General features: G+C 43.3%; 1 long non-coding RNA gene across 3 annotated transcripts; it reads right to left on the bottom strand.

Moving 5' to 3' along the window:
* Window positions 1-23,539: 23,539 nt before the first annotated feature.
* Window positions 23,540-27,030, bottom strand: LOC140592019 (uncharacterized). 3 transcript variants are annotated; one of them, XR_011992240.1, is made up of 4 exons: window positions 26,578-27,030; window positions 25,700-25,762; window positions 24,224-24,523; window positions 23,540-24,003 (listed from the first exon to the last, which is right to left on the bottom strand). It is a non-coding gene; the product is annotated as an uncharacterized lncRNA (long non-coding RNA). The 3 variants fall into 3 exon arrangements; XR_011992239.1 differs by having other exon boundaries at window positions 25,700-27,030; XR_011992241.1 differs by having other exon boundaries at window positions 24,331-24,523; window positions 25,700-27,030.
* Window positions 27,031-27,433: the final 403 nt, after the last annotated feature.

Raw genomic sequence — 27,433 nt, 5'->3', positions numbered from 1 at the left:
GAGAAATATGATGTAATGACATCGGACTCCTCAACAGCTTTTGTATCGTATATTCGGATTTCTCTACATCCAGTTATTGTTCAAACCAGAGCCGTAGCGACAGAACAGGCAAGTAGCCTACCCTGAGGGCTCGAGTTAGGAGGAGGCCCCCAAGGATAGCCAAGTATGTAGTACTTTGCAACGACATATATGCTTTATTTATGTATTAGAGAAAATAAATGACTTGCATTAATTTAATGCTCTTTGTTGATATTAATTTAAACGTTTTCTAACGCTAAAATAATTGTAATAAAGTTTACTATGGGTGGGTAGGTTCAAAAAGCAATCTTCTTTAGCTCTTAGGTGCAGTGTATAAGGAAATGTCTCCACTTTTGAGAAGGTTTCACACATAATATTTAAGATTTATATTATTATTTATTTAAATGAAGTAAAAAAAAATTGCATTTTAAGGTCCGAACGATAGTCTATTGCGGTTTAATGCAGTACAGTAAATGGCCCACAGATGGCACTAGAAACCAGATGAATATCATCGCTATATCGTTGGTAGAGCAGTGTGATGAGTTGGTTTCCATCCCATGCAGAGGGCATGTAGCTGTATGGAAGAGAGTCTGACACAGTGCGTAAGTACAGTTGCTATTAAGTAACGAACAAAAGCAGCAACGACCACAAAACAGAAGCATTTACAGTAGCAACAGCAGTCTTCTGTATGTCAGGGTAAGTTAAAGCAAGTAGTGTTCAGTCTGGATTTAAATACGGGGAGGGCATCCCTGATATATGCTGACAGATTTTTCCATAGATTAGGAGACCTGAATCTGAAAGCTCTACTGCCAGCAATCATGTGAGGAGTTATAGGAAGGCCTGCATTCTATAATCTCAGTATACATTCGGGATTGTACACTTTGAGCAGTTCAGTCAGATAAGTTGGGTCCTGATCCTTTACTGCCTTGTAAATAAGATGAAGAATTTTAAAGAATTTTCTGGACTTAACTCAAAGCCAAAGACAGAATATATGTAATATGCCTGAATTTATGGCTGGTTACAATTCTGCTGTTGCTGCATTTTGAATGTAATGAAGACTGTATGATTTGTGGTTTCTGAGAGCACAGCATTACTGTCATCTAAGCTGCTATATCTAAGCGTATTGTAATGTACTGTATCCTGAGAGGCATGAATCAGCACATCTGCGACGCAGTTTCAGCAAAAACTGCACTGTAAATTCACAAAGCTGAAATTTATGGCAGGACTGTGATTTAGAAACTGCTTTTATTCAAGGCCGGTGCACAAAGGCACAAAACCTGGACCCTTGTGCAATGGAAAAAAGTATTATAGTCTGATGGTCAATCTTTCACCCTTTTTCCTACAATTGAACAGGTTTACATTTGAAGAAGGCCTTGGTTGCTATGCATGGTCAAATAACTGGCAAGAAATATGATCCCTCACGATGTTTCCAAATACCATGATGACACCACGGATGCCAGACCCATTGGGACTGATACAGTCCTCATAGCCAGCGCTGTCAGTGCCGGTGGTCACACTGAAGTCACCCATGAACAGAGTGTCACCTCTTGGGCACACCTCAACCACCGAGCAAAGTTGTGAATAAAATGTCTCCTTCACTGAGACATCACTCACCATGGTTGAAGCATACACTGAGACAGCAGACAAGACACCCAAGGAGTGTCTTAGCATGAGCCTCATAATACGCTCATTGAAAGGAGTGACATCAGACACAGCAACAGCTACTCCCTGAGTATGGCAGCCATCAGACCGACCAGACCAAAAGTAGGTGTACCCACCTACAGAGATCTGGCCACTTCCCGGTCTGCATACCTTAGAAAGTGTCACCACTGAAAGGTGGAGTTTACAAAGCTCCCCCAACAGCAGGTGAAGATGGTCATCACACCCAAGGGACAAGAAGTTCCATGCGCCTACCCAGATGGGCCACCTCAACCTGGGACCCAAATGCTGCCATGCAGTGGGCGACGCCTCAACACCACACTAGGTCTGACCCCCAACAGGCCTGACCCTATTGGAGCCCCGGCGGTTTAGACTGTTACAGGGATGGGTCTCCTGAGGGCTTTGCTCCATCCCCTTCCTCATGTATGAAGCCTTCCTGTGGGCGGCTGCAGCAGAGCTACTCCTGCGAAGAGCCGTTTGGGAGCTGGGTGAAGTTTTTACGGTGGCTGGAATGCCAATCCCACCACTAAGCCTCAAATACTTCCCCATGAGTTGGAGAACCGCTTCCAGGGCCAGATGCAGCTTATCATCTTACCCAGGACACCCAGGATCCTAAATATTAATATACTGATAAATGTTTTGATTATTTTATCTACCCCCTGTATATTTATGTGACTAGGTTTAAGCACACAAAATAATGCAAGTTTGAATTATGCCCATAAATAAATTCGATGTGGAAGTGCCAAAATGTGTTTTCAGTCATGGTTTTTTTTTTTTTTTTAAAGCATTATACAGGAACAGGAATCTACAGCACCAGCATAAGTCTGAAGGTGTTCACTTAATCCCTGAAAACTATCACAATAGTCATGAACATGCTAGTTTGGGGTTTAAACTGACAACATGTCACAATCCAGCTGCCATTTAATGTCACTCACTTTATACACAGTCTCTCTCTCCCTTTCACTCTCATTTGCTCTCCCTGTCGTTGCCTTGTGGCACCTCACCCCTTCATCGCCACATTCTAAAAGCCCAGCTCTTCCAAATGTCACATGACAGGGGTCTCAAATGTCTGATGGAAAGGCTTTAAAGCAGGAACGAGACAATGGATCTTCCATCCAGACGTTTTGTGTTTTGTCTGGCAAAGCAAACAACCTTTACAGCTTAAACCTTACAACCCTATGCATTGTTCGGCATTTTTCTATCCCTTTGATTCTAGCCTTATTACATTGTGTGCATGAGTTAGCCACATATGCTTTATGGTTTTGTTTTCAGGACATTTTGTGCTAATCAGATATGTTAATCTATTCCTTCTTATGAGTAAAAACTATTTGCGCTTATTGAAATTTCTCAATTTTAAGTCTCATATAGCATAAATATTTGCAGGCACTACAAATGCAATGTTATACATGTTGAGAGTAGAGTCTCGATGATGTGAGGATGGGGGGGTTTCATTTGGGGACCTTTCTATGACTTAGTATTATGAAGGAATACATGGGTAGTGTCAGGCAGAAACTTGGACGACCAGATCGAGTATTTCTCTCAATTCCAAAGATATGGGAGTCTTGTCAGTGCGTTATACCTATCCAAAGTTAAGAGCCTGAGATTAAGTTAGTTAGTTGGGTTCTAAGGGTTAACCTCAACCCCTGGGGGCCTTTCTGTATGGGGCTGGGGTCTAGAGACAGTTTGAGGTTTAATTGTTCTGCATCTGACACAAAAAAGGAAATGACTTTTGCAGGACCATCTAGACCAGTATTTCTCAATCCGGTCCTTGGGGACCCTCAGTCGGTCCATATTTTCCTGCCTTCCAGCTGCCTGCCAGTCACTACACATTTTTGCTTCCTTTCCAGCTCTCTGGAGCAAAACATGGATTGTCTGGTGGTCCCTGGGGACTGGTTTCAGAAACACTGATCCACCTTCCAGTAGCTTTTTCTCGTAAGGATTGTATGGAGCCTATCCTAGGCTGTTCAAGGTGCTAGGTTAGGATACACCATGGATGGGTCCAAATATCTGGACATTGTTTTCTGAAAGAAAAAACAACTGATTCACATTCCACACTCAATCAACTGAAATCTGTTTCCCCTAAATTCAACATTTTACCTAAAATATATTGTTGCTGATGATTTATATCATTTTCCTCCTTTATAATGTCTTTTAAAATAGATTTGAGGCAAATAAAGGTGAGAAGTGACATAGTGGAATTCTGATGGTCTCTTTGAACTTGTTCTTATTCCCTTGTAATAAAGTAACAAAATGTCCGGCACATCACTCAGTGTGATAGCTTCAAAAACACGCACGTGGTTCCAGTCAGCCTGCAGGCACGCTGGGAAAAACTATCAGATGAACAATCAATTAGAGAGTGAAAATGCCAGCTGATCTTTTACTCCCCGCGGTGATGGTTATAAAGCCAGGCTGCTCTGTGGAGAGACTTTATGCTCGTTGTCTCTGGCTATAAAGACATCTGCACCCTGGTTTCAAAGCACTTTAAACCATCAGAAAATGTTCTTTGGCAGTTTTATTTGGGTGCATAACTTAAAGATCTGTTAACAGCCATGCCTTCTGGGGCTTCCAGCTTGACCTCTGTAGAAAGCAGCCATTCATGGCTGAGATAATGCATGTTGAGGGTGGGGTGGGGGTGATAGATCCCTTAACACTTACAGCCCATTCTTTGTGATTCCCAATAATTCAAGTAAATAGACTTTAGATGCACACATTAAGGGTTGTTTGAAAGGATAGCCCACTAAATGGTCATTCTAAAATGTATACTACGCAACAGTTCATAAAAATAAAATTTGGGAAAAAGCTTAAACATTACAATTTTTTTTTGTCGTTTGTAAATTCAGTGTTGATCTCCTAACCTCTAACAAATTACAAAATCCAAGGCCTTTCTAATGTAATATTTTCATATGACATTTTCATACAGTCTGACTTTTTTAGCGTCCGCATCACTCCAGCCAACCTGTGCTACTGGTGCACAACAGAGAAAAGTGCAAATCCTCCAAAATGATATTCATAGTGCAGGTTTCCATCTATCCATCCATCTTCCAACTACTTGTTCTAGTCAGGGTCACAGTTGGTTCCTGGAGTCTGTCCCGGACAGCATAAGGCAGCAGGAAGGGGTACGTTCTGAATGTAATGCCAGTGCAATGCAAGGCAATCACACACACACATGCACACGTAGGGTAAACATATCCTTATGGTGACCGCTCATTCATTTCAATGGGAAAAATGCTAACGCTAACTATGACAACCTTAACCCCTACCCTGCCCTAACCATAACCATAAGTAACTAAACAAAATACTAGAGCTTTTGCATTTTTTGTTTTTTCATAGCACCGATTTTTATAAAACAGAGTTTTCCCTTATGGGGACCAGGAAACCGGTCCCCATAAGGGGAAAAAAACGGATGTTTATCACGTTATGGGGACATTGTGTCCCCATAAGGATAGGTAAACCCGCTCACACAAACACACACACACAATTCAATTCAGAGATGCTAATTAAGTTACCTGCTATCTTTGGATTGCAGGGAGAACTTGCACAGATTGCACACGCATGGTGTGTGTGTGTGTGTGTGTGTGTGGGTTTGTCAAACAAACCTCCAAACCTAGAGCTGTGAGGCAACAGTTGTCCTACCCACTGAGCCACCTGGCTACCCTTCATGCGGCTTGTTACTTTATATTTAATCCATTTGTATGAGTACAAGCTAATTGCTATGCTACATAGGTTTATTCATGGTTATTTTTCACCTTTTTTCCAGATAGATGGGCACCAGTCCATCACAGATAGGCAAATGACACTAGTCAAGGTACAACAAGCCATTATCATTCGTGTTTTTTGTATTGCATAGTATAAGGTATATAGACGTTGCATATGTACTTTTCTATGTACTTTTTATAGACACCATTTTCCAGGAAAATGATCTGATTACCTTCTTTGAAGGAGCTAGCAAATAAAATTTAGTTTTCTCAATCCAGGAAAACCATAAATTGCCACAAAGTTCATTGTCAGGAAGTTGTAAAAATATGCCACACTGAATAAAATGTTATTGATTGATTTATTAGTTTACTTTGTATGTAATGCCAGTACACAATGGAGAATTTAATATATATGGTTTTTCACTCGCACACTAGAGGCAATTTGGAATCACCAGTTCACCCAAGATGTGAACAGGCACTAGAGATACAAAAGTGACCAAAACTCTTAGGCTTCCTCAACTGCAGACACTTCCAAATGTTGTATTTTATATTTTCCACATTTTCCAAGCATTCAAATAAAAAAAAAGCTTTGGGAATTTCCAATGTAAGAGAGAAATAATGTTTTAATTTTCTTGATCATGTAAATGAATTCAGTGCAGGATGTTAAAAAAAAATCTGCGGATAAAAAAAGGAAGGAAAAGTTAATATAGATCACTTCTCAGATAAAAGTTTTCCTGCTTACATGGTAAAATTATATATTTATTGAATACAAATTTGATTTGAGTTTTCTGGTGGAGTGTTATTATTTATTTATATAACCATGTAGGAAATCCTTATCTCAATCACACTAAAGTTTTACTTTTTTGTTTTAAATTATAATGCAAATAGATTTTTTTTTTATCTTGTGACAAACACTCTTCACTCTTATGGCTTTGGGTTGGCAAATGGTTGCAGACACGTAAGACGATTAATGCAGTTATATTATAGGACACTGTTGTCCCAAAAAGTAAATGAGGATATAGAAATATAGGTTTTTACTCATTTTGCTCCCCCAACATGCATTAGTGCAGCCCTGAAGAAGACGTAATTCATATTAGTAATAAATCATAAGCTGTGTTTAGTAAGAGCACCTGTCTACAAATCATAAAGAAACCAACACCCTTCAAATCACTTAGATCTGATTATTTCAAATTAGGTTGCAGGCAGCCCAAAGGGTAGCTGAAGCAAGACCGTGCCCTTATTCCCAAACCCCACGAGTGACTCACTAGCTGTAAAAAGCGCTCTCTCCTCAAATGGCTCTGGAAAAAAAAACCCAGATCCACTTTCTTCACAAGCCTGTCTGCCAAACGATTACAGCAGGACCTCACGTGTTCCCTGAATGTTCTCAATGTGTATTTTATTAGCTGTTTAATATCCGCTTCAGAATGTCTTTTATCTGTTTGCTTGCTTTTCGGCTCTCTGGCTGACAGAGAGCTGCCCACAACTGCTGACCCCCACCAGTCCACATTCAGTATGTGTAGCTGTGTTAGTTCCTTCTCTTAATTACTTCATAATGACGCGTGCCGCAAATCACCTATTAAGTCCTTTGCTTAAGTGTTTAAGAGGTTGAACAGTTTAAAAATGCACTACATCTCCACACCAGTGCTAACAAACAAACAAATTCATGGAGGATTCCGGCAAAAGGCACAGTCTGTACCTACGGAGTTACGCTGCCCGTCAGCATTACCCTCTGAGGGCAATATCATTGTTAGCCTTTCAGATCAGCAGTTACAGGTAAAGAGGTGACAAGGACTGACAAAACAGCAGGTCTTGTGCTCATAGGATGAATGATGGGTGAAATTCAGATGTGGGGAATCTGATTGGTCAGAACTCTGTTTGCTAATTCTTGACACTGATCATGGATAGAATGCCCTGGAGAAGCAGCGAGGAGTCTGAACAGGCCATGCTCTAAATGCTGAAAGTGTTTCCTCCTATGCTGTCAGAAACAGGGGTACCAAATTGTACCTTTGCTTGTCACTGGGGCTGTACCCTCAAGGCTCTGCCAATTGTATCCTACCTGTAGGTAAATGTACATTTTAAGGTACAGAAATGGACTCTGAAGAGCATCCCCAAGGTACAAACAACATTAATATACCCACAATGGTATAAAAATGTTCCCCATTGTCAATTTCTGTAGCTTAAAAGGTACAATTAGCAGACCCCTGAGGGTACAGCCCCAGTGACCAGCAAAGGTACATTTTAAATCCTGGCAGAGACTGAGACTGCTTTGATTGTGGATTTGAGGAGGTTTTTTTTTAACCTCTTTCCCTAAAAATCCTAAAAGGCTAAAAATCCAACTGTTACTCATGCCGACTGTGTTATTAACGCCAGGATCAGGAATAATTTAGCTTCATTTTTACACAAAACGTGCAAATCATCAGCATCTTGTTAGGCTTTTCAGAAAATGGAATGTCATAATGGCACTCATGAAACAGACCAGCTTATGATGCGAGATGAAAACCTCATTGTGACTCATCTCGAGCACCATAGCACTGGGTCTTGTTACTTTGACTCACGTTTTCTGAATGCAGCTCTAATCTCTATAAAACACAGCACAGGGGCTCTGCTGGTAGCAGCGCTGACTCACATTTTTTCCACAACTCAAAGACTGACAGATTTGGTGTTTCTACATGGGTGTGATGGATTGGCATCCATCCTGGCTCTACGTCGCCTTGTAATCTCAGTAACCAAGCTCCAGAACATGACTTTGATTGGAGAAATGGTCTCTGTAACTGGTTGTTTGGTAGGGTTAAGAGGGAATTTCCTCTTCCTGCTTATAAAGTTTTACTACTCTGTGATACCCCTGAAGGAATTTCAAACTCTGGTAAAGACTCTGGAGACTAGGTTGTCTGTATGCAAATGTATGGTTTGATTATGTTTTTTATGTAATATTATGTAAAACTCTGCATTGACACTGTGTTGCTGCTACCTTGACCAGGTCTCCCTTGCAAAAGAGATTTGTGATCTCAATGGGACAAAGCTGGTGAAATAAAGGTTAAATAAAACAATTCAAATAAGGCCGTTGAGACCTCAGTCATGAAATGCAAGATGCACCATAATCAAAAAATGCATTCCTGAATTGAACTGAATGAGGATAAAAATACATTTTTTTTTTTTTTTACCAGAGGCTTGTGAGCTCAGAATTGCAGAGTGGAGCACTGTGGATTACCACAAGAGATACTCATCAGGCAGCATGGACCACATGGTGGGGACTGACCCGGGTACCAAGGCAGTCACAATAAGCACATACATACTTCTCTATGTCAAATCCATCCATACACCTTCTGAAACCACTTGTCCTATTCAGGGTCATTTGGAGCCTATCCTGGAAGCTATGGGCATGAGGCACAGAGTGCCAACCCATCACAGGGCACCAACCCATCACAGGGCACACATGCACTTTGGTAACTCCAATTAGCCTCAGTGAGTTTTTGGACTGTGGGGGTAAGCTGGAGTACCCAGAGAAAAAACCCATACAATATTCAACACATCCAACATCTATACAGCATAAAGACTGTGCTGCACTCATTTACCACAAAGTGACACTGAACATGAAATGTTATACTGCTGTAACAAAACGATGCTTGGGTATACAAAGGAACAGTGTCCAGAAGCAAGCCGCAGATGAGATCAGAAATTTCATAAGCATTGATTCATTTGATTAATTTCACCATCCATTTGGATCATTATGCAAAACCAATATCACTGTAAATCTGAAAAATTTTCAATACTGTTTTTGAAAGCCGCATGACTTCATCACCCACAGCCATAGGAACCACTTGCCACCTGAACTTTGTAAACATTGATAGTTACAAATACAAGCCCGTTTTCAAAAACGTTGGGACACTGTGTAAATCCGGGAGTCTTTTTATACCCAGTCACCTTTGGCCTACTGACCTGTTGCCAATTAACCTAATTCGTTGTGAGATATTCAACCAGGAGTTTTGTTTTAGCATTTCACACCTTTTCCAGTGTTTTGTTGCCCCTGTCCCAACTTCTTTGAAACGTGTTGCTGGCATGAAATTCAAATTGAGCATATATGTCATACAAAAATAAAATTTCTCAGTCTCAACATTTGATATGTTATCTTTGTTTTCAATTAAATGCGGGATTTGTAAATCATTGCATTTTGTTTTTAATTACATTTTACACAGCATCCCAACTTTTTTGGAAACTGGGTTGTATATTGGGCAGTGGTGGTCTAACGTTTAGGGAAGTGCACTTGTGATTGAGCGATTGCTGATTTGAAACCCCGACCAGCGAGGTACCCTGAGCAAGATACCACCCCCAAGCACTGCTCCCCGGGCGCTGAATTAGCTGCCCCCTGCTATGTCACATATGGGTTAAATGCAGAGGTTATGTTTTGTTTTTGTGTGCTGTGCTGTGTCAACACTGATCACCAAATTCTAAAATATACTTATTCCAAAATAATGCCTCTTACTAAACATTAAGCCATAAGGGACTCCCATATGTCCAGAACCCTGTTACTTTATCTTGATCATCCCATCCAGGATGTACCCCTGCCTGTGTCCTGTGCTGCCTGGGATAGACTCCAGAACCTCACTGTGGCCGCATCTTGGATAAGCGGTTAGAACAGGCATGGACAAGAATTTTATGTGGAGGCCTAAATCCAAGCTTCACCATCACAGGAGGGGCCATTTCTAATGATTATTTTCATGTTCCATATTCTGAATCAGTGTTATTTTTTTGGAGGGGCTCAATCTTGGAAGGAGCATTTGCATTTCTGATTATGTATGAAACTTAAACATATAAACATAAAACTATACCATTTTTTTCCTTTTGCACACAGGCGTAAAATTACCTCCATGAGCTGGATATCCCACAGGATGGCTTTTACCCAGATCTGGATTAGAAGATGGATGAATAGACAGTTTATCTTGATTTTTAGTGACTAATCCCCCAGATCACTGGCGCACTGCTTATATTGGAAAACTTTTGCACTGACATTAGCAAGCACAAATAATCATCAAATTAAAAGCAAAATCATTAATTTACTCACCCACTTAATTTTATAATTTCATTTTTTATTTTTTTTTACTTTAAGTATAGGTGGTGCCCACATATGCACTGATGTGATTAGAAATCACAAGACTGAGAACATGAAGAGTCATAATTGAGGTACATATGGCAGATAAAACTGATTTGCGTCCATAGCCCTCCAGCATATGTGGACAGATACCAAAACCAGAACTGTCCAAGAGGAAATCAGGGTCCATAAAGAAATAACCCAAGGTCACTCACATCATCCCGGATCTGACTCCAAATTAGATTAATGGCATATTAAAATACACATTGAAATAGATCTTAAGGAACAGTGCTCTTGAATTACCTTTTCGACATTCAGCTCTCAGCTGCTTAGATGATTTTACTGTTTAGATGAAGATAAACCAAAATTTAAATTATGACAGCTTTCTTCAGGGAGTGATAAATTACAAAACCCGATAAAGTGGCTCATCCAAAACACATAAAAATTTAATTTTAAAGAAATAATTCTGATATGCTAAAATATGTTGAGATTCATGACTTATGGCGGTAAGTTCAGATCTCTGAAATGGTCTTGTAGGGGGCCTTTGACTTTCTACAACAAAATTACACGTTAGATTCAGATTCAGACTCTTTATTGTCATTGTACGGAGTACAATGAAATTTTAGCAGTAGTCCAGTCGGTGCATTCACACAAACAAGTAATATGAGAAATTTTAGATATGAGACATCAGACCATAACAAATGATACCATAAACCCAGTGTGGACCAATGTACCATAAATAGATGAGTAAGGTGCAATAAATGCAATTACCAGTGCAGTTAATACAGATAAAGCAGCTGGATGTAAACACTGTAGTGTAAAGTGAGCATAGTGATAAAAATTGAGATATGGAAACGATCAGACATAGGATATCACACAAGACATGACATATTAAGACGATAAATTAGAATACAGAATAAAACAGAATATTGTAGTGAGGTTGTTGTGCACCCCCAGGCCGGCAACATACTGTAGTTGACAGTGTTCAGTTCACAAATGGCTCTCAGGTAAAAGCTGTCCCTTATTCTGTTGATGATGGACCTGAAGCAACTGCCAGAGTGCAGCAGCCTGAACAGATGATGTCCAGGGTGGGAGGGATCCTTTGATATTGTAGCATAAAGGCACCAGCGGGCAGGTTGGACACCAGCCCTGTAAATAGTTTTCCAGAGTTGTGTGTATGTAAATGTGCTGTGTTGTTGTGTCGCGTATAGTGGTGAATGTTTATTGTTGTATATAGTGTGTCAGTTTGTGTGTGTGTGTGCCCACCATGCGTATTAGGAGTAAGTCGGGCAATGGGCACAGTGGGCAGTGCGAGTGCGTTGTCAGTATGAATGGTACGGGTGGAATAAACGCCACCTAGTGGTTAAACCCGCAACTGTCTCAACCCTGGTTATTATAGATGACATGGCTCGGTGACCTACTTTTATACTGGTGTCAAAAGTGGAATTGGAGGCATCTTATGATGACCTCCATCAACTGAAGCAAGGGTTCCAGCGGCAGTGGTGGAGAGCACCAGAAGACCAGGCGGAAACCCCGGGAGACGAGCAGTGAGCCTTCCCAGGGAGACCCGAAGGTTCCAGCACAGTCTGCCCGTCCCAGCGTCAGGCAGAGCAAGCCGAAGTGAGAATACTGGCATGAGAGAGGGGGGTGAAGCTCATGCCGAAACTCCCGCACTATGGAGGGAAGACGCCACAAGACACTTACCTGATCCTAGTGTGCTTGGCCACCCGGCACAATGGCTGGAGCGAGGAAGAGACGGCAGTGTACTTGGCATTGGCACTGGAGGGGGAAGCACTCCAGGCTCTTCTCAGCCTGGCCCCTGACAAGCAGAAGAATCTCGCTGCCCTGCAGGAGCCACTGGAGCTACATATTGGGCAGCAGCGGTCCGTGGAGGCGGAGAGGATGAAATTGGTGAGCCAGCCAAGGCTGGATGGCGAGACCCTGGGGGTGTTCGCGGTGGCCCTCCACATCCTTGTGCGGAGGGGCTACCCCAGCACTGTACATGGAGATCTTGCTCGGCAGGCCTTTATCAAGACATTTACTCCAGAGCGGCTGCGCCAACACATTTAATTGCTGGTGCCAGGCGTGATCCCCGAGGCCTTGGCGGAGGTGGAGAGGGTGGCAGAAATTCTGTCTCTTCCTGCAACATCACGCCGGTCACCATCACTCTGATCCGCCTGGGCGTGCTACCAGGTACCGGTGGAGCTACGCTAGCTGGCTGGAGATGACTGACGTTCAGTTAATGTCAATGACTGACCTGCGCACGGCCATTAAGGGGAAGAGGTAGCTGCACATTCAGCTGGCCGGACACCCGGTGGTGCAGGAAGTCAAGCTCGCCAACATCGCCAACCTCTGCATCATCGGTTTGGAATTGCTGACTTCACTGGGGGCCACCATCATGCCAGGAGCAGCCCTCCACCTTGCCGCAGTCTTTTTGGCAATGGCAGTGGCTGGTGCTGGAGAGTAAGGAAGATTATTTGCTGTGGGAAGTTGGTAGACAGCAGCACCCGAGGAAAGAGCACCAGCCACACAGCCCCAAGCCTTGTCTCGATCGTGGAGCACAGTAACGTCGCAGTGGGGGTCTCCTGAGATGGTGCAAGCTATGCAGAAAGTGTGGCAGCATAGCAGCTGGGACCTGACAGCGGAGCAGCGTGATGAGCTCAAGGCTTTTTTGGACTCATTTCAGGACATCTTTATGGCCAGGGACAAAGATTGCTAACTCACTTCCCTGGTGCAGCACCACATCGACACGGGGGATACCCCTCCCATTCTCCTGCATCCTAGGCAAAGCAACAACCGGCGGAGCAGAGGATCAGAGTGGTGGCAGCAGAAGGAGTCATAGAGCTGTCCGACAGCCTGTGGGCTGCTCCAGCAGTCCTCATCGCCGAAAAAGATGGCATATGGGGGTACTGTCTTGACTACAGACAGCTGAATGCAGTGACAAGGAAAGACTCATATACACTGAGATGCATCGATGATGCACTGAACTTCATCGCTGGGTTGATGTGGTTCAGTACCCTGGACCTCCACACTGGCTACTGGCAGGTCAATCTAGCTTCGGAAGACTGCTTTCTCCATTGCTGTTCGGCCTGTACAACAGCCCGGCTACGTTCGAGAGGCTCATGGAGCAAGTCCTGTCCCATGTCCCCCAGACCAGGTGCATCATCCACCTCGATAATCTTCTGGTCCATGCCGTTGACTTTGCTGGGGCAATCAGAAACCTAATGACTGTGTTCTCCATGATCCGGCAGGCAAGGTTATGGCTGAATCCTCAGAGGTGCTCCCTTCTCCAGCACTAGACGCACTACCTCAGCCACATCATCAGCTGGTTAGGCATAGCCACTGACCTGGAAAAGACAGCAGCGGTGCGGGACTGGCCAAAGCCGCACAATGCTACGCTTCCTGGAGCTGGCATATTACTACCCATGCTTTGTCAAGGACTTCACTAGCATTGTGGAATTGCTGCACTGCATTACAGAAAAGGAAAGCAGTTTAATGTGGATGGATGCCTGCGCTACGGCATTCAACCAGCTTCACATAGCACTCGCCGATGCCCTATGCTAGCATATATGGATCCGTGTCTTCCTTTCATCCTGAACACAAACACTAGTAATGTGGGGCTAGGTGCTGTGCTGTTGCAGGCGGGATACTTCAGCTGGATACGTAGAGCAACTATTGTGTGACCCTACAGGAACTGCTAGCCTTAGTGTAGACGTGCAAACACTTCCGTCCATACCTCTTTGGCTAGCAGTTACGGATGGACCACACGTCACTGGCGTGGCTTCTAAACTTCTGAAACCTTTGAGGAACAGCTGACCCAATACTTCAAAGTACTAGAGCAGTACAACTTTGGCAGCTTCTCTGGTAGTTTATTTTTCCTGAGGATCCTCATTTTGACTACTGCTGTGGTGTTGGTGGTCCAGAAGAGATCCTCCGAAATGAGTATGCCCAGGGACCTGAAAGCAGGAACCTTTTCCACATAGTCCCCATTGATGTGGAGAGGCTTGTGTTCGGTGCTGTGTTTCTGGAAGTATATTATGAGTTCTTTTGTTTTGGAAGTGTTCAGGGAGAGGTTGTTCTCTGAGCACAACTCTGCTGGTTTTTGGACATAATCCCTGTAAGCTGTCTTGTCTCCACTTGAGATGAGTTCTACCATGGACTCCACAAACTTAATGATGTTGTTGGTGTCATGGGTAGGGGTACAGTCATGGTGTAGAGGGTGTTGAAAAGGGGACTCAGTACGCAGCCCTGTGAGGTACCGGTGCTGAGAGTAACTGTGGAGGAGGTGCGAGGGCCTAATCTAACTGTCTGTCCCTTATCCAGTGGCAGATGTGTCTGGACAGTTCTAGGTGTGAAAATTTTGTAAACAGTCTGTCCAGGCTAAGAGTGTTAAAAGCAGAGTCTACAAAGAGCATCCTCGTGTAGCTCCCCTGCTTCTCCAGGTGGGACATTGCAGTGTGGAGTGCAGTGGCAATGGTGTCTTCTGTGGACCTGTTTGCTCTGTAGGCAAACTGCTGTGGATCAAAGGTTGTTGGGGGACTGGCTTCTATTTGCTGTTGGACCAGCCTCTGTAAGCACTTCATGATGACCGGGGTGAATGCAACTGGTCAGTAGTTATTGATGCTGGTGACAGAAGGTTTCTTTGGTAGTGGGATTATTGTGGCAGACGTCAGGCATGGTGGAATTATGGACTTATATAGTGTGGTACCCCAAGCACCGGATGCCCACACTACTCTGACTACGCCACCTCCTAATAAGGGCAGGAGGAACCCCTACTGTTCATGCCTGCAATGTGGCTAGGTTTGAACCCTCCCCGCAAAGGGGCAATAACAAAGAGGCATAGGAAATTAAAACCCAATCCACTTTATTACACAGAACTAAAATCATTAAACAATAAAAATGCTGCTAGGGGTGGCCAGCGGACTCTCCTCCAGATAATAAGGTCAGATCAGCACGCGCAGCTCTCAGCTCAGGAAGCCTAGTGACAAAAAGACAAAACCCAACACCACACAACATGCAACACAACAAGCACTACACACAACAAATACCACTGCAATATGCGGCTCAACGTGAGACCTCAGACATCCACTAATACAGTGCCCCCTCAGTGTGGCGCCCAACAGCGAAGAGCAAAAGCCCGTGCGGATCTGGCCCTGTACAGACAGATCTCAGATACAAACACAGGGGGAGGGGAGCAACCGGTATCCACCACCCAATATACAATGCTGCGTTACTACCTTACAGCTTAGCCCATAGCAGCAACCAGGGCAACTAATAAAAGAAACCCAAAAAAACCCTGATCAATAACCATAAGACAGTGGCTGGTCTGGTCCTTTGCAGGAATGCTTAATGCCCTCTCAGCACAGTAAGACCAAGAAGATGTGTTCCAATGCTACAGATACAAAGAAACATAATCAACACAGAAACACAGACCTTGCTAAATCCCCCAATATAACCCAAGTTACCAGAGCCTCAATGTCTGTAGCCCAGCAGCTCGTTGGAGATCACTTCAAATGATAAAACTCCAAACAGTCACCTCTGTGTCCTCCATGAAGAGTTACACGCTGCTAGTAATCACCCTGGTAAAATTAAAATCACACATAAACATTCAAATTCTCACAACCCTCTCCCCCTTTCCTTACCCACAGGGAAAACAAACCCACCCCATGTCCAGCAGTAACCCAGTAGCAAGAGGATGAGATTCTACCTTGGTGGCCTTTTATACATTCCTGGTAGATCACATGACCTGGCTCATGTGGTTACCAATATGGTGTAATTACCAGTACCATGTGACTACTCCTGCCAGTCCCTTCAGATCCCCACATTCACCCCTTCCAAAAAAAGTCATCGCCCCGATGACCCACTGTCATGCACAAAACCTGGGCACACAATCACTACCCACCTCAGCCCCAAAGAGAGCAGCAGCCCCCACCACACCCACACTGGCATTGGTCACTGCAGACCTTGGCAAATTGTAGGGGTTTGTATGTTGTCCAGCTGTCACCCGTTGGGTACGTCTAAGTTGGGGCGCTTCCTGCTCACCCGGGACTGAATTAGGATCACCCTGAATTTCAACTTCCTCCCCAAATGCTGATGAAGCTGCACTAGGGGCTGGCTGGGGCATATCAGGCACAATTGTTTGACCAGGACTTGACTCCTCTTTCCAAACTAGGATGTCACCACCACTACTCGTACAGTCACTTGCTTGACAACTGGACCTGGAGGATGGTTGGGGAAGGTTTGGCACTAAGGGCAAAGTTTCAAGTTGTGATGCCCTCATTTCAGTTCTACTTACTTGACGTACATTGCCCGTTCCATCAGCCAATGCCACTGTATAAGGGCCACCTGGCTCAGTTGGCACTCTGACGATCTGGTAAAGGACTGGCGACCAAATGTCCTGGATCTTACGGCGACCCTGGCAACGATGATCTTTCAAGTAAACCAGCTGACCCTTGCCAAAACCTCGATCACCCACCTGTTGGTTATGGCTCTGTTGCCGATACTCGGCTGCCTTCTCCAAATTTTTTCGGGCCAAATCCCGTGTTAACTGAAGCTGCTCTTGGTGCTGAAGAACCCATTCATCCCAAGAGCTTGTTGTTGGGCCAGAGGTATCTACCCCCAACAGAAAATCCGCCGGAAGTTGGGGGGATACCCCAAACATCAAAGAGTAAGGGGAATGACCAGTAGACCGGTGGGTTGTTGTATTATAGGCCCATACCAACTGAGAGATGTACTTTGGCCAGGCCCGCTTCTTTTCCGGTGGGAGAGAACGGAGCAGGTCATGAAGGGTCCTATTAAATCTTTCACATTGACCATTTCCTTGGGGGTGGTATGCAGTTGTCCTAGACTTCTCAATCCCATATAATTTACAAAGCTGTCCAATAAGAGCACTCTCAAAATTCCTCCCTTGATCAGAGTGAATGCGTTTCGGTACTCCAAACCGATGGAACCAACAGTCAACCAAAACCTTTGCCACCGTACTAGCACTCTGATCTTTAGTTGGAACGGCCTGCGTGAACTTAGAAAAAACATCTGTCATAACCAAGACATTTTCCCTACAGTCTAGGGCCGGTTCAAGGAGAGTGAAATCTATGGCAAGCACCTCCAAAGGCTGTCCAGCCAACAGGACACCCTGATAAGTCTTCACCCTTGGCTGGACCGCCTTGGAAAGTACACAACGTTGACAACTCTTACAATACCTCTCTATTTCTGCTCCCATCCCTGGCCAGTAACATCTTTGCCTCACCAAATCAGTGGTCCGTCGTACTCCCTGATGCCCATGCTGATCATGAAGATTATTCAAAACTTCTTGATAAAGACACACAGGCAGGAGTAACTGAAGGTAGGGCTCCCCATCTTTTTGTTTCCGATCAAAGAACTGTCTTTGCAGGCTAACAAAAGAACAAGAGGAACCATAGAGCTCTTTTAAAATGGTTAGGATACCTTCCGGACTCTCCCTCTCCAGCAAAGGCCGAAATCTAATCTCAACCTTTGCTTCTCCCTCCAAATGATCATAGAGGAAGAGGGCCTTTTCTCTGTCAGTCATATTCCTATCTCTCAAACACGATTCCACATTTTCTATCCAATCGTAGATGGAAAGATCCGTTTTAGATTTGGACCCAGAGAAGAGAGGACACTTCCTCTCTCTCTGAATATAGACAAAACGTTCTGATACGGATGGTGGAACAAGCAAATTTGAGGAAGCCACATTGTCCGAGACTAGCCCACCAGCACTAGCCCCAGGAAAGACACTGCCTGCACTGGCACCTCTTCCTTGACTAAGCGGTTCATTAGCCGCCCGTAACCTCTGTACCTCCTCCCGCAGGTTCAAGAGTTCCTCCTGTTCCTGCTCTGAACTCATTTCACCCACTTAGTCTTATTACAATGGAGAAGACAAAATACAAAGGTGAAACCGTAGTGGAGTACTGGTCACAAGCCTTTTGTTGCTGTCGCCGGTTGAGCTCCAATGTCCAATGCGTCTTCTCCAGTGGTCCAATACCAGCCACTGTCTTAGTTTAAAAAAACACAATAAAACACACATAATCCCATGCCTCAAAAGAAATCCTGCCGACTATGCCAAAAATGTGGTACCCCAAGCACCGGATGCCCACACTACTCTGACTACGCCACCTCCTAATAAGGGCAGGAGGAACCCCTACTGTTCATGCCTGCAATGTGGCTAGGTTTGAACCCTCCCCGCAAAGGGGCAATAACAAAGAGGCATAGGAAATTAAAACCCAATCCACTTTATTACACAGAACTAAAATCATTAAACAATAAAAATGCTGCTAGGGGTGGCCAGCGGACTCTCCTCCAGATAATAAGGTCAGATCAGCACGCGCAGCTCTCAGCTCAGGAAGCCTAGTGACAAAAAGACAAAACCCAACACCACACAACATGCAACACAACAAGCACTACACACAACAAATACCACTGCAATATGCGGCTCAACGTGAGACCTCAGACATCCACTAATACAGTGCCCCCTCAGTGTGGCGCCCAACAGCGAAGAGCAAAAGCCCGTGCGGATCTGGCCCTGTACAGACAGATCTCAGATACAAACACAGGGGGAGGGGAGCAACCGGTATCCACCACCCAATATACAATGCTGCGTTACTACCTTACAGCTTAGCCCATAGCAGCAACCAGGGCAACTAATAAAAGAAACCAAAAAAAACCCTGATCAATAACCATAAGACAGTGGCTGGTCTGGTCCTTTGCAGGAATGCTTAATGCCCTCTCAGCACAGTAAGACCAAGAAGATGTGTTCCAATGCTACAGATACAAAGAAACATAATCAACACAGAAACACAGACCTTGCTAAATCCCCCAATATAACCCAAGTTACCAGAGCCTCAATGTCTGTAGCCCAGCAGCTCGTTGGAGATCACTTCAAATGATAAAACTCCAAACAGTCACCTCTGTGTCCTCCATGAAGAGTTACACGCTGCTAGTAATCACCCTGGTAAAATTAAAATCACACATAAACATTCAAATTCTCACAACCCTCTCCCCCTTTCCTTACCCACAGGGAAAACAAACCCACCCCATGTCCAGCAGTAACCCAGTAGCAAGAGGATGAGATTCTACCTTGGTGGCCTTTTATACATTCCTGGTAGATCACATGACCTGGCTCATGTGGTTACCAATATGGTGTAATTACCAGTACCATGTGACTACTCCTGCCAGTCCCTTCAGATCCCCACAATAGCAACAAGTTTAATATTTTTCTGAAAACCCCAAAGAACGGTTCTGCACATTCTTTCAGCACCTGTCCTGTCACTCCATCAGGACCAGCAGCCTTTCTCAGGTTGATTGCCCTGAGTACATGCCTTACATCCTGAGTTTGTACCATGAGGATGTGGCTGGTGGAGTCTGTTGTGGGTTTTGTGACTGCCTTTGCTGCTTCCATCTCGTAAGGAGCAAAGAAGCAATTGCTAGTGTGGTGACTGCTCCCAGAGTAGTGTGATTGCTGGTCTTGTGTTTGGTGATCTGCTGGATGCCCTGCCACACCTACGGCATGCTGTTGGTGGAGAAGTGGTCATCTGTCCTCCTTTTGTTGGCCATATTAGCTTCCTTGATGGCTCTTTCTGAATTGGCTCTTTCATTCTCAATGGCTCTTTCTGTCACCTGAATGGAAGGCTGTGTTGCAGTCCTTAAGGAGAATTCTCACTTTATTTATACATCATAAAAAACAAAACTCAAGCAAAAACAAAATAAAATTATGAAGAGTTTGCAATATGAATTAGGCTGTACATAATAACACATGACTGCTTTATAGATGATAATTCCTGCACCAATAGCCTTGTAGACATGGACATGTATTTTGATAAGGAACCAAAATGATAAGCAACCAACATTTTCTTGAATGAAAAATGCTGCGATGAAAACTCTTTTAGACGTGACTGTCCAGCAAGGCTGCTCCTTGTGTGGTTATGGTGTTTGCAGTGTAGGGACATTGTAAATAGTCTAATGTCACCACATGCTTGTGGGGCAAAAAAAAAATTTCAACCAGGTGGTTCTTTAGCTAGGAAACATGATAAATTACAAGCTCTTCTAACTACCTTGACATTTTGGACTAAAGCCCATGTATTCCACTGACTTGGATGATGGATGAGATGAGAATGTGTCTTCAAAGCAATTAATATTTCATGCTGCCCTAAAATGTAGGAAGGCGGCTGGAGCAGAAAGTCATGGTCATTCATCACCCAGGGCAGGACAGCTATCAGAGAGGGAGGGTAAACTCAATAATCTACTCATCTGCATTTGTCAGTGTCACTGAGACACAGTCAATAACAAATGGACTCATGAAAAGAAAGATAGAATTTTATAAGTAGTCTCTCTCCTTGTGAGTTTTATATTTGTGCTTTTTTTTCACCATCAGGATGCTGAGTGCTAAGGTGGTCATTGAAAACATATGAAGTGCCTTTGGTGTAAATGTAATTTATTAATGTCTTTATTTTAAAAACCACAGAGGCTTACATTCATCTGTAGTAGGAATAGGGAAAAATCCATGTTGGCCCCAAGGATCCCAAAAAAACTTATTAGTTGCATCTGGGATGAATAACAATATTAGCTTTCTCAGAAATGCACATGTTCAACATTTGCAAAGATCAAACAATGGTGGAAATATTAATAAATCGTGTTGACAGTAAAATATGTATCATGTAGCACAGAAACATATTGATTAATATATTTATATATTGATAACTTGCTCATTTAAGGCATTATTTGCCTGTGAAATGTTAACTTTTAAAGAGGATTAGAAGCTCATATTTGCATTCAACAGACACCATTGGATTAATTTATTATTCACATATTTGGGAAATGTGACCCTGCTCAAGTCTGTGTTAGTGTCTGGAAGCCCCAAGGCAGGGATACCAGGTCCATTGAAGGGGCATTGGTACCCTGGCAGATTCAAGGGGCCCGACACTTGACAGGGGCCCTTGAATACATAGAATTATATGTAAAGTTGGGTGGGGAGGCCCTTTTCTAAGGGCCCCAGACCTTCCAGGTATGCTCCTTGAGGAAATGCACCCTGCTTGGGGCATAAACAGCCCGGATTTTTAAATGCTGGTTTCATCGTGGTTCTGCTGGCAGAAGGCTTTGCTGAGCAGCAAGATGCTTTCAGGTTCAAAATTTCTAAGTCAGCAAGACACAAGAATAAAGTGAAGCAGGAGACACTGGGAACGACCAGAAACCAGTCAGGGAAAGGGTGGAAGCGACATTCTAATGCCAGAGATGACCATTAGCTTATCCGACAGTTTCTCATGAATCGAGGGATGACATCAAGTGAACTTCAAAAGGAATGGGGAACATTAAGTGCAGGTGTGAAGTGCACTGCTAGGACAGTTTGTATCAGACTCCTAGAAACAGGACTGAGATCCCATAAAGCAAGGAAGAAGCCCTTCATTAATGAGAAACAGGGAAGAAGCAGACTGCAGTTTGCAGAAAAATATGTTATTGACAGACACACACCCATAAATTGAGAAATGAGTGAAACAAAAAATCGTGCTGTAGTCTCTTCATTTTTTCTATGGCTTTTCCACGTTTACACACAATCGCACACTATGAGAAATTCTGATCCACCAGTTAGCCTACTTGCACGTCTTGGGAATTCTGCACGACACAGGGAGAACATGAAGCTCCACAAGACAAAACAGAAGCTGGATTAAAATCTGGGTGCGACAGTGGTACCCTCTGAGTCACTGTTTTGGGAGAATTGACTAAAACACATGACTCACAAACACCCTTAGAAGCTGTTTGTCTGTTTGTTATAAAGGATTTCATATTCTTGCATTATTGATCTTTTTGTAAAACAAAAACTCTTTGAAATATAAATGTGCTTTTTCAGCAGGAGGTATCATTTACTTGAAAATTAGTGGATTTGCATATGTTTCCCAAAAATGTACAGTGTAGATTTCTTTTTTCCTTTTGGATATGATTGTTCAGAATGGCTGTTCTTTGTATTTGAAACATGAAAATCACTTTTCTCTCTCTGTCTTCCTGGTTTTCCCCAGTTTGTTCATCGTTTTCAAATATTTTCGAACCAATATTTCAATGAAGTATATTCCTGAATTATTGAAAGGCCCTGAAATTCTGATATTGGTAGATCTGAAAGAAGATGTAGAGGTAAATACACATCTTTTTTGGAAAGGTAGTATGATACTGACAGAAAGACCATCATGGAATTAAACTCACAAGTTCTCGTAAATGTGGACTCCCAAGAGGAGGTGTTATTGGGATTTAGGACATTTTTTCTCCATTTTGTGTTATTGTAAATAAAACCAGCCATCAAGGGTTGATTTTTGTCTGGGAATTCTGGCTAAGCCAGAGCAAATAGAGGTCCTTGCTGGTTAGTAACCCTATAGACCCCAACCCTATAGAACCTCAGGACCCCGTTCCAATGTTTAGGAGATGCCTTTTCACAACCCAGCTGTCAGTATAGTCCTTTTGTTTATGCTCATTATAATTAGCAAGTTTAAATGGTGGAACTTTTAACAAAAACCTTAATATAGCTGGAAGCTGAAGAAACACAGGTGGAACTCCTGGTCAGCCTCCAAGAATCTGTGTCTGTAAGTACTGAACTGCCCACTGGCCTCGGAAAGTTTCTCTCTTATCTCTTCCCATTCTTCTCTGATACTGTTCCTCCTAAGACATGGTGTTCCTGTACGGAACAATGTGTGTGGTATGTGCATACATTTTTAAATGCTGTTTTATCTATAGACCCAAGGCAGCTACATTGTAAAAGTGGTTTACCCTAAATTCCCCAGACAGATCCCAACCCGGCACCCACTCTGTCTGTATGTCAGAAGATGAGAGAGTGACTGGAGGCCGCTTGAAGCCGCTTCTGCTCGTGACTGGGGCCATCTGATGGAATTACATCTGGCTGATCCCTGCCTTGGTCCTGTTGTTGAGCTTCATAAATTGTACATCTCCACTGACAGGATAAGGGAGGGATAGAGGAGGCAGAGCCACACATTAATTAGATTGTGTTTTATTTGTGCATCTTTAAAACATTTCCACTCATATGAAACCCTTGGCCTTGTTTCTCTTCACTTTCTTCCACTGTGTAGCAAAAGGCCTGTCTGCTTCTGGAGGCTATATAAATGAAAATCACATAAAAATGCATGCAATGTTACAGAGGTATGCACTTAACACCAGGGGGGTCACCTGACGCAATCCATTTGGCTGGTTACTTGTAAATGCTGGGGAATTTGAAGAGGAAGTGCTAAAATCACAGAAGATCCCCAAGTCAGTCACTTCTGTTTCTGGCTAAGATTTCCTTCTTCATGCTTTCTTCAAGGCATTGAGTTCATGGCTTGCTGAACCCCAGATGAGGCAGCGACCCAACCAGCCCGCACCAACTAGCAAACAACAGACAGCTTGCTGTGGATGAAGACTCTACTGCATGGCTGTCATGTTCTGATAGCAGGGATCCAGAGAGACAGATGACAGGTTTGTGACAGGAGTCCCCACAGGACAACGCCAAGCTTCATTAGCATGCAGTCATCAGTACCAAAATGTAGGGAGATGTGTGCTGCACTAATACAGAGAAAACAGAAACAGCAAACAGAAACCGGACTTAGAGACTCTGCCTCAGTGACGTAAACAACAAAAGGGTGTAAAGCATGACAATGATCAACAGACTGAATTTTATCATAGGCTGACTTGTATAAAAGAATGAATGAATGAATGATTCAATGAGTCAACCTAAGGGCTATATCTCAGCTATGGTAATGCAAAGCTTATTGAAAACACCCACCCCTTTTGAGTGAAGGCAGCTTTATTTTTCTGTTATCATCTTTCCCTAACTGGTGTCCTGTTATAAGTTCATTATTATCTATGGAACTATGGGACTGCGGCATTTACATCACTTCAAGGTTAGAGGGCGCTCATGGACCAACTTGGCACTGTCACGGTGACGTTCTGATGGAATCGTGCTAATCCGCCTCTGCCCATTTACAAGATCCCACGCTGGTCCATGCTAGGGGTCTTAATTCAGGAAATGAATGCAGGTCATGTGAGCAGGTGGGTGGCACCTTGAGGTACGGAATCCTTTGTCCTGTAGACATGTCAGTTGTTTGGACAGATCAAAAGTTTTATGTGGGAAATAAAATATAACACATGGGAAATGTATTACACATACTCAAGATCACAGTGATTTTATTAGTTTCATTAAGCTCTGAAGACAAAATACTGAGTAATAGTTTCTCAATCTGCTTAGAGCCACAAGAACCTTGCAAACAACCAATTCTAATTCAATTTTTTATGGAACCTTTCACAACAAATAACAGCGTCACTTGACATACAACAGTGCCAGTATTAACAATGAATAGTGAATAAAAAGCCAGAGGAAGACAGAATAAAGGAAACAAATTTCCATATTTATATATCACAAAAAATCTCTGGATGTTCAAGGTCAATTACCCAAGGTCAAGGTCAGTGGTTTAAAGCAATTATAACATTACACAGCAAGGGTGTAACTTTGGCTTGAACATTGCAGTTGGGGTCTCCACCCATTTAGGGAGCGACATGATTATTGGGGAGGGAATATATTTGCCAGTTTTGATTATTGGGGGGGGGCACCACCCTGTAATATACGCCTATGTTATACAGTAATAATAAATCCCTAATTTGCATAACTACATTTTGGAATGCCTTTCTTTGCCTACCACATTCATAACTTGGGGGGGTCACAACCCAGGGTCAGCCAATGAGAGGCACTATTGGAGAGGGGTGTTAAGGGCCTTGTTCATGAGCCCACAGACTTATAACTGGTCTGTCAAGGACGAGGTTCAAACTGGTGACCTTCCCATAATGGACATAGAGACTGAGCCGCTCAACATCTCAAGAGCCAGTATTAAGTCAAAGTATTTTATTGTCTCTATGATGCATGGGACATTTAAAGGTCAGGAATTGGTCAGTGCACATATGGTGCTACTCTTCTGTCATGCAGTCACTGAGTCACCTGTAGGTCAGATATTCTTTCAGTTCTCAGCCCTCTCCAGCCATCTTATAATTCTGCAATGAAAGACATGGCTGTTCCAGGCATTTTTTGGTGCTGGAGCCCATGTTCTGCACTGCAGAGACTGCCTAGTGCTGGTTCTGTGTGCGTGTAAAATGAGGTCATCAATGCCAAGCAATCTGGTGGCAGAATTCCCAGCCCTCAAGCAAGTCTCCCAAAACAGAGGGAGTTTCCCAGAGAGGGGCGAATAAACACAGAGGTATGAAAACTTACAGTGCTAGTGAATATTCCACTCCGCATCTCCTCTGGCCTTATTTTCCTCTTGCTAGCTGTGAACTGTAGCAGCAAAAGTACAGGATGGCGATCGGTTTGGAGTGCATGAGATGCTCAGAGTACAACAGCAGCCTTTAAAACAGACCAGGCCGCTTCATTCCAGCATGTTGGCCGACGACATGTTTAAATCCTCGTTTAAGAAAATTTGCCCAGAAAAGTGTTATTGAAAAAAAAAAAAAACTGTGAATAATATGAACATCCAAATAGATCCAGGAACATCCAGGAAAATGTACAGCTACAATCCTCAAAGGACGCTTCCAGTTCTGGGAGATGTTAATGGTCTTGTTGTGTTTTTTGAATCCTCTAAGCCTTTATTCATTTGTGCAAGCTGTGCCCCAAACCAGGTTCATGTGGGCCACATTGCCAACAGTTTTATTGCCCAACCAGTTAATACAGCAAGGCACTTAATCATTAATAATTAACAGGTGAGTCAAATAACCCAGACTCAGGTCACTGCGAGTGATGAATGGAGGCTCAGAAAGACAAGGTCTGAACATAGGACAGGCATGATTAATTTATATACTTCAGACAGCAGGTGGCCAGGAGACAGACTTGTTCACTTTAGGCTGCCAGTCCAATCACAGGAGATTCCTGCTGTTGTACTCTTGATAGTGTCATAAACCCAAACTCTTCCAGTAAAAATATCTGGCTGTATAAATGGGCAAATTTGTAGGTCCCTTTGGATGAAGATGTGAGCTTAGCCACAGATGATAACAACAAAAACAAGAATATTAACACTTGGACAGAATGGAAGGTTAAGAACAAACTGGGAGGCGGCATGTGAGCGAAGAGCCTCGGGCCCCAGAAACATTACTGACCGTCGCCATCCCCGGACGTCGGATGAACCTTCTACTTTCCCTGGGAGACGAGGCAGCTGCCAGCAGGGGGTGCAGGTTTAGGGGTTTCTCCTGGTCACATGACCTAGTGAGAGTAGCCTCACAAGGAGGTACTGTAAATCAGACTTTAAAATTATTTTCCTCAGGAGATTTTATGTCCACATGAAACGTGTTTCAGTTTTTGGTTCCTAAATTTGATAAAGTGCCTGTTTGGTCACTGTGAAACATCGGCTTTTCCCGTTTGAACAGTACCATGTGGCTGCTCTTTACAAAATCTGTCAACTAAACATCCTTAATTTCTGCTTATCTGCATTTTTTTCCCACGTGTCTGTGTCATGATTCAGGAGAGCTAACACAATTTAGTGACCACAACTCTACATATCACACTAAGAAAAAAGGGTAAAGATTTGTAATTGTACCTTTTAAGATACAGAAATGAACTCTGAGGTAAAAACAGAATTAATGTACCATCGATGGTACAAAAATGTTCCTCAGAGTCCATTTCTGTACCTTAAAAGCTACAATTACCTAGAGCTAAGGGTACAATTTGCAGACCCTTGAGGGTACAACCCCAGTGACAAGCAAAGGCACAACTTTTTTTACCCTTTCTTCTAAAAGTATACTGATAAAAAAAAATACTGTTAGATAAAACTACACATACTTGGAGGGGAGAATCTTTGCTTGACTTTATGAATGTAACTTGCCAACATTTCACATCACTTGTACTTTATATACTGTATTATCTGCAAAAAGTTACTGGAATACATGCACAATTCTGGACTGGCTGCAGCACCAGAAGTATGGAAGGCAAAATCAATGGGGTGGAATTTATGGACGC

Source organism: Paramormyrops kingsleyae, chromosome 7 (genome assembly GCF_048594095.1).
Source record: "Paramormyrops kingsleyae isolate MSU_618 chromosome 7, PKINGS_0.4, whole genome shotgun sequence".
Lineage (NCBI taxonomy): Eukaryota > Metazoa > Chordata > Actinopteri > Osteoglossiformes > Mormyridae > Paramormyrops > Paramormyrops kingsleyae.
The sequence above is the reverse complement of the archived record's forward strand: the minus strand, read 5'-3'. Positions and strand labels throughout refer to the sequence as shown.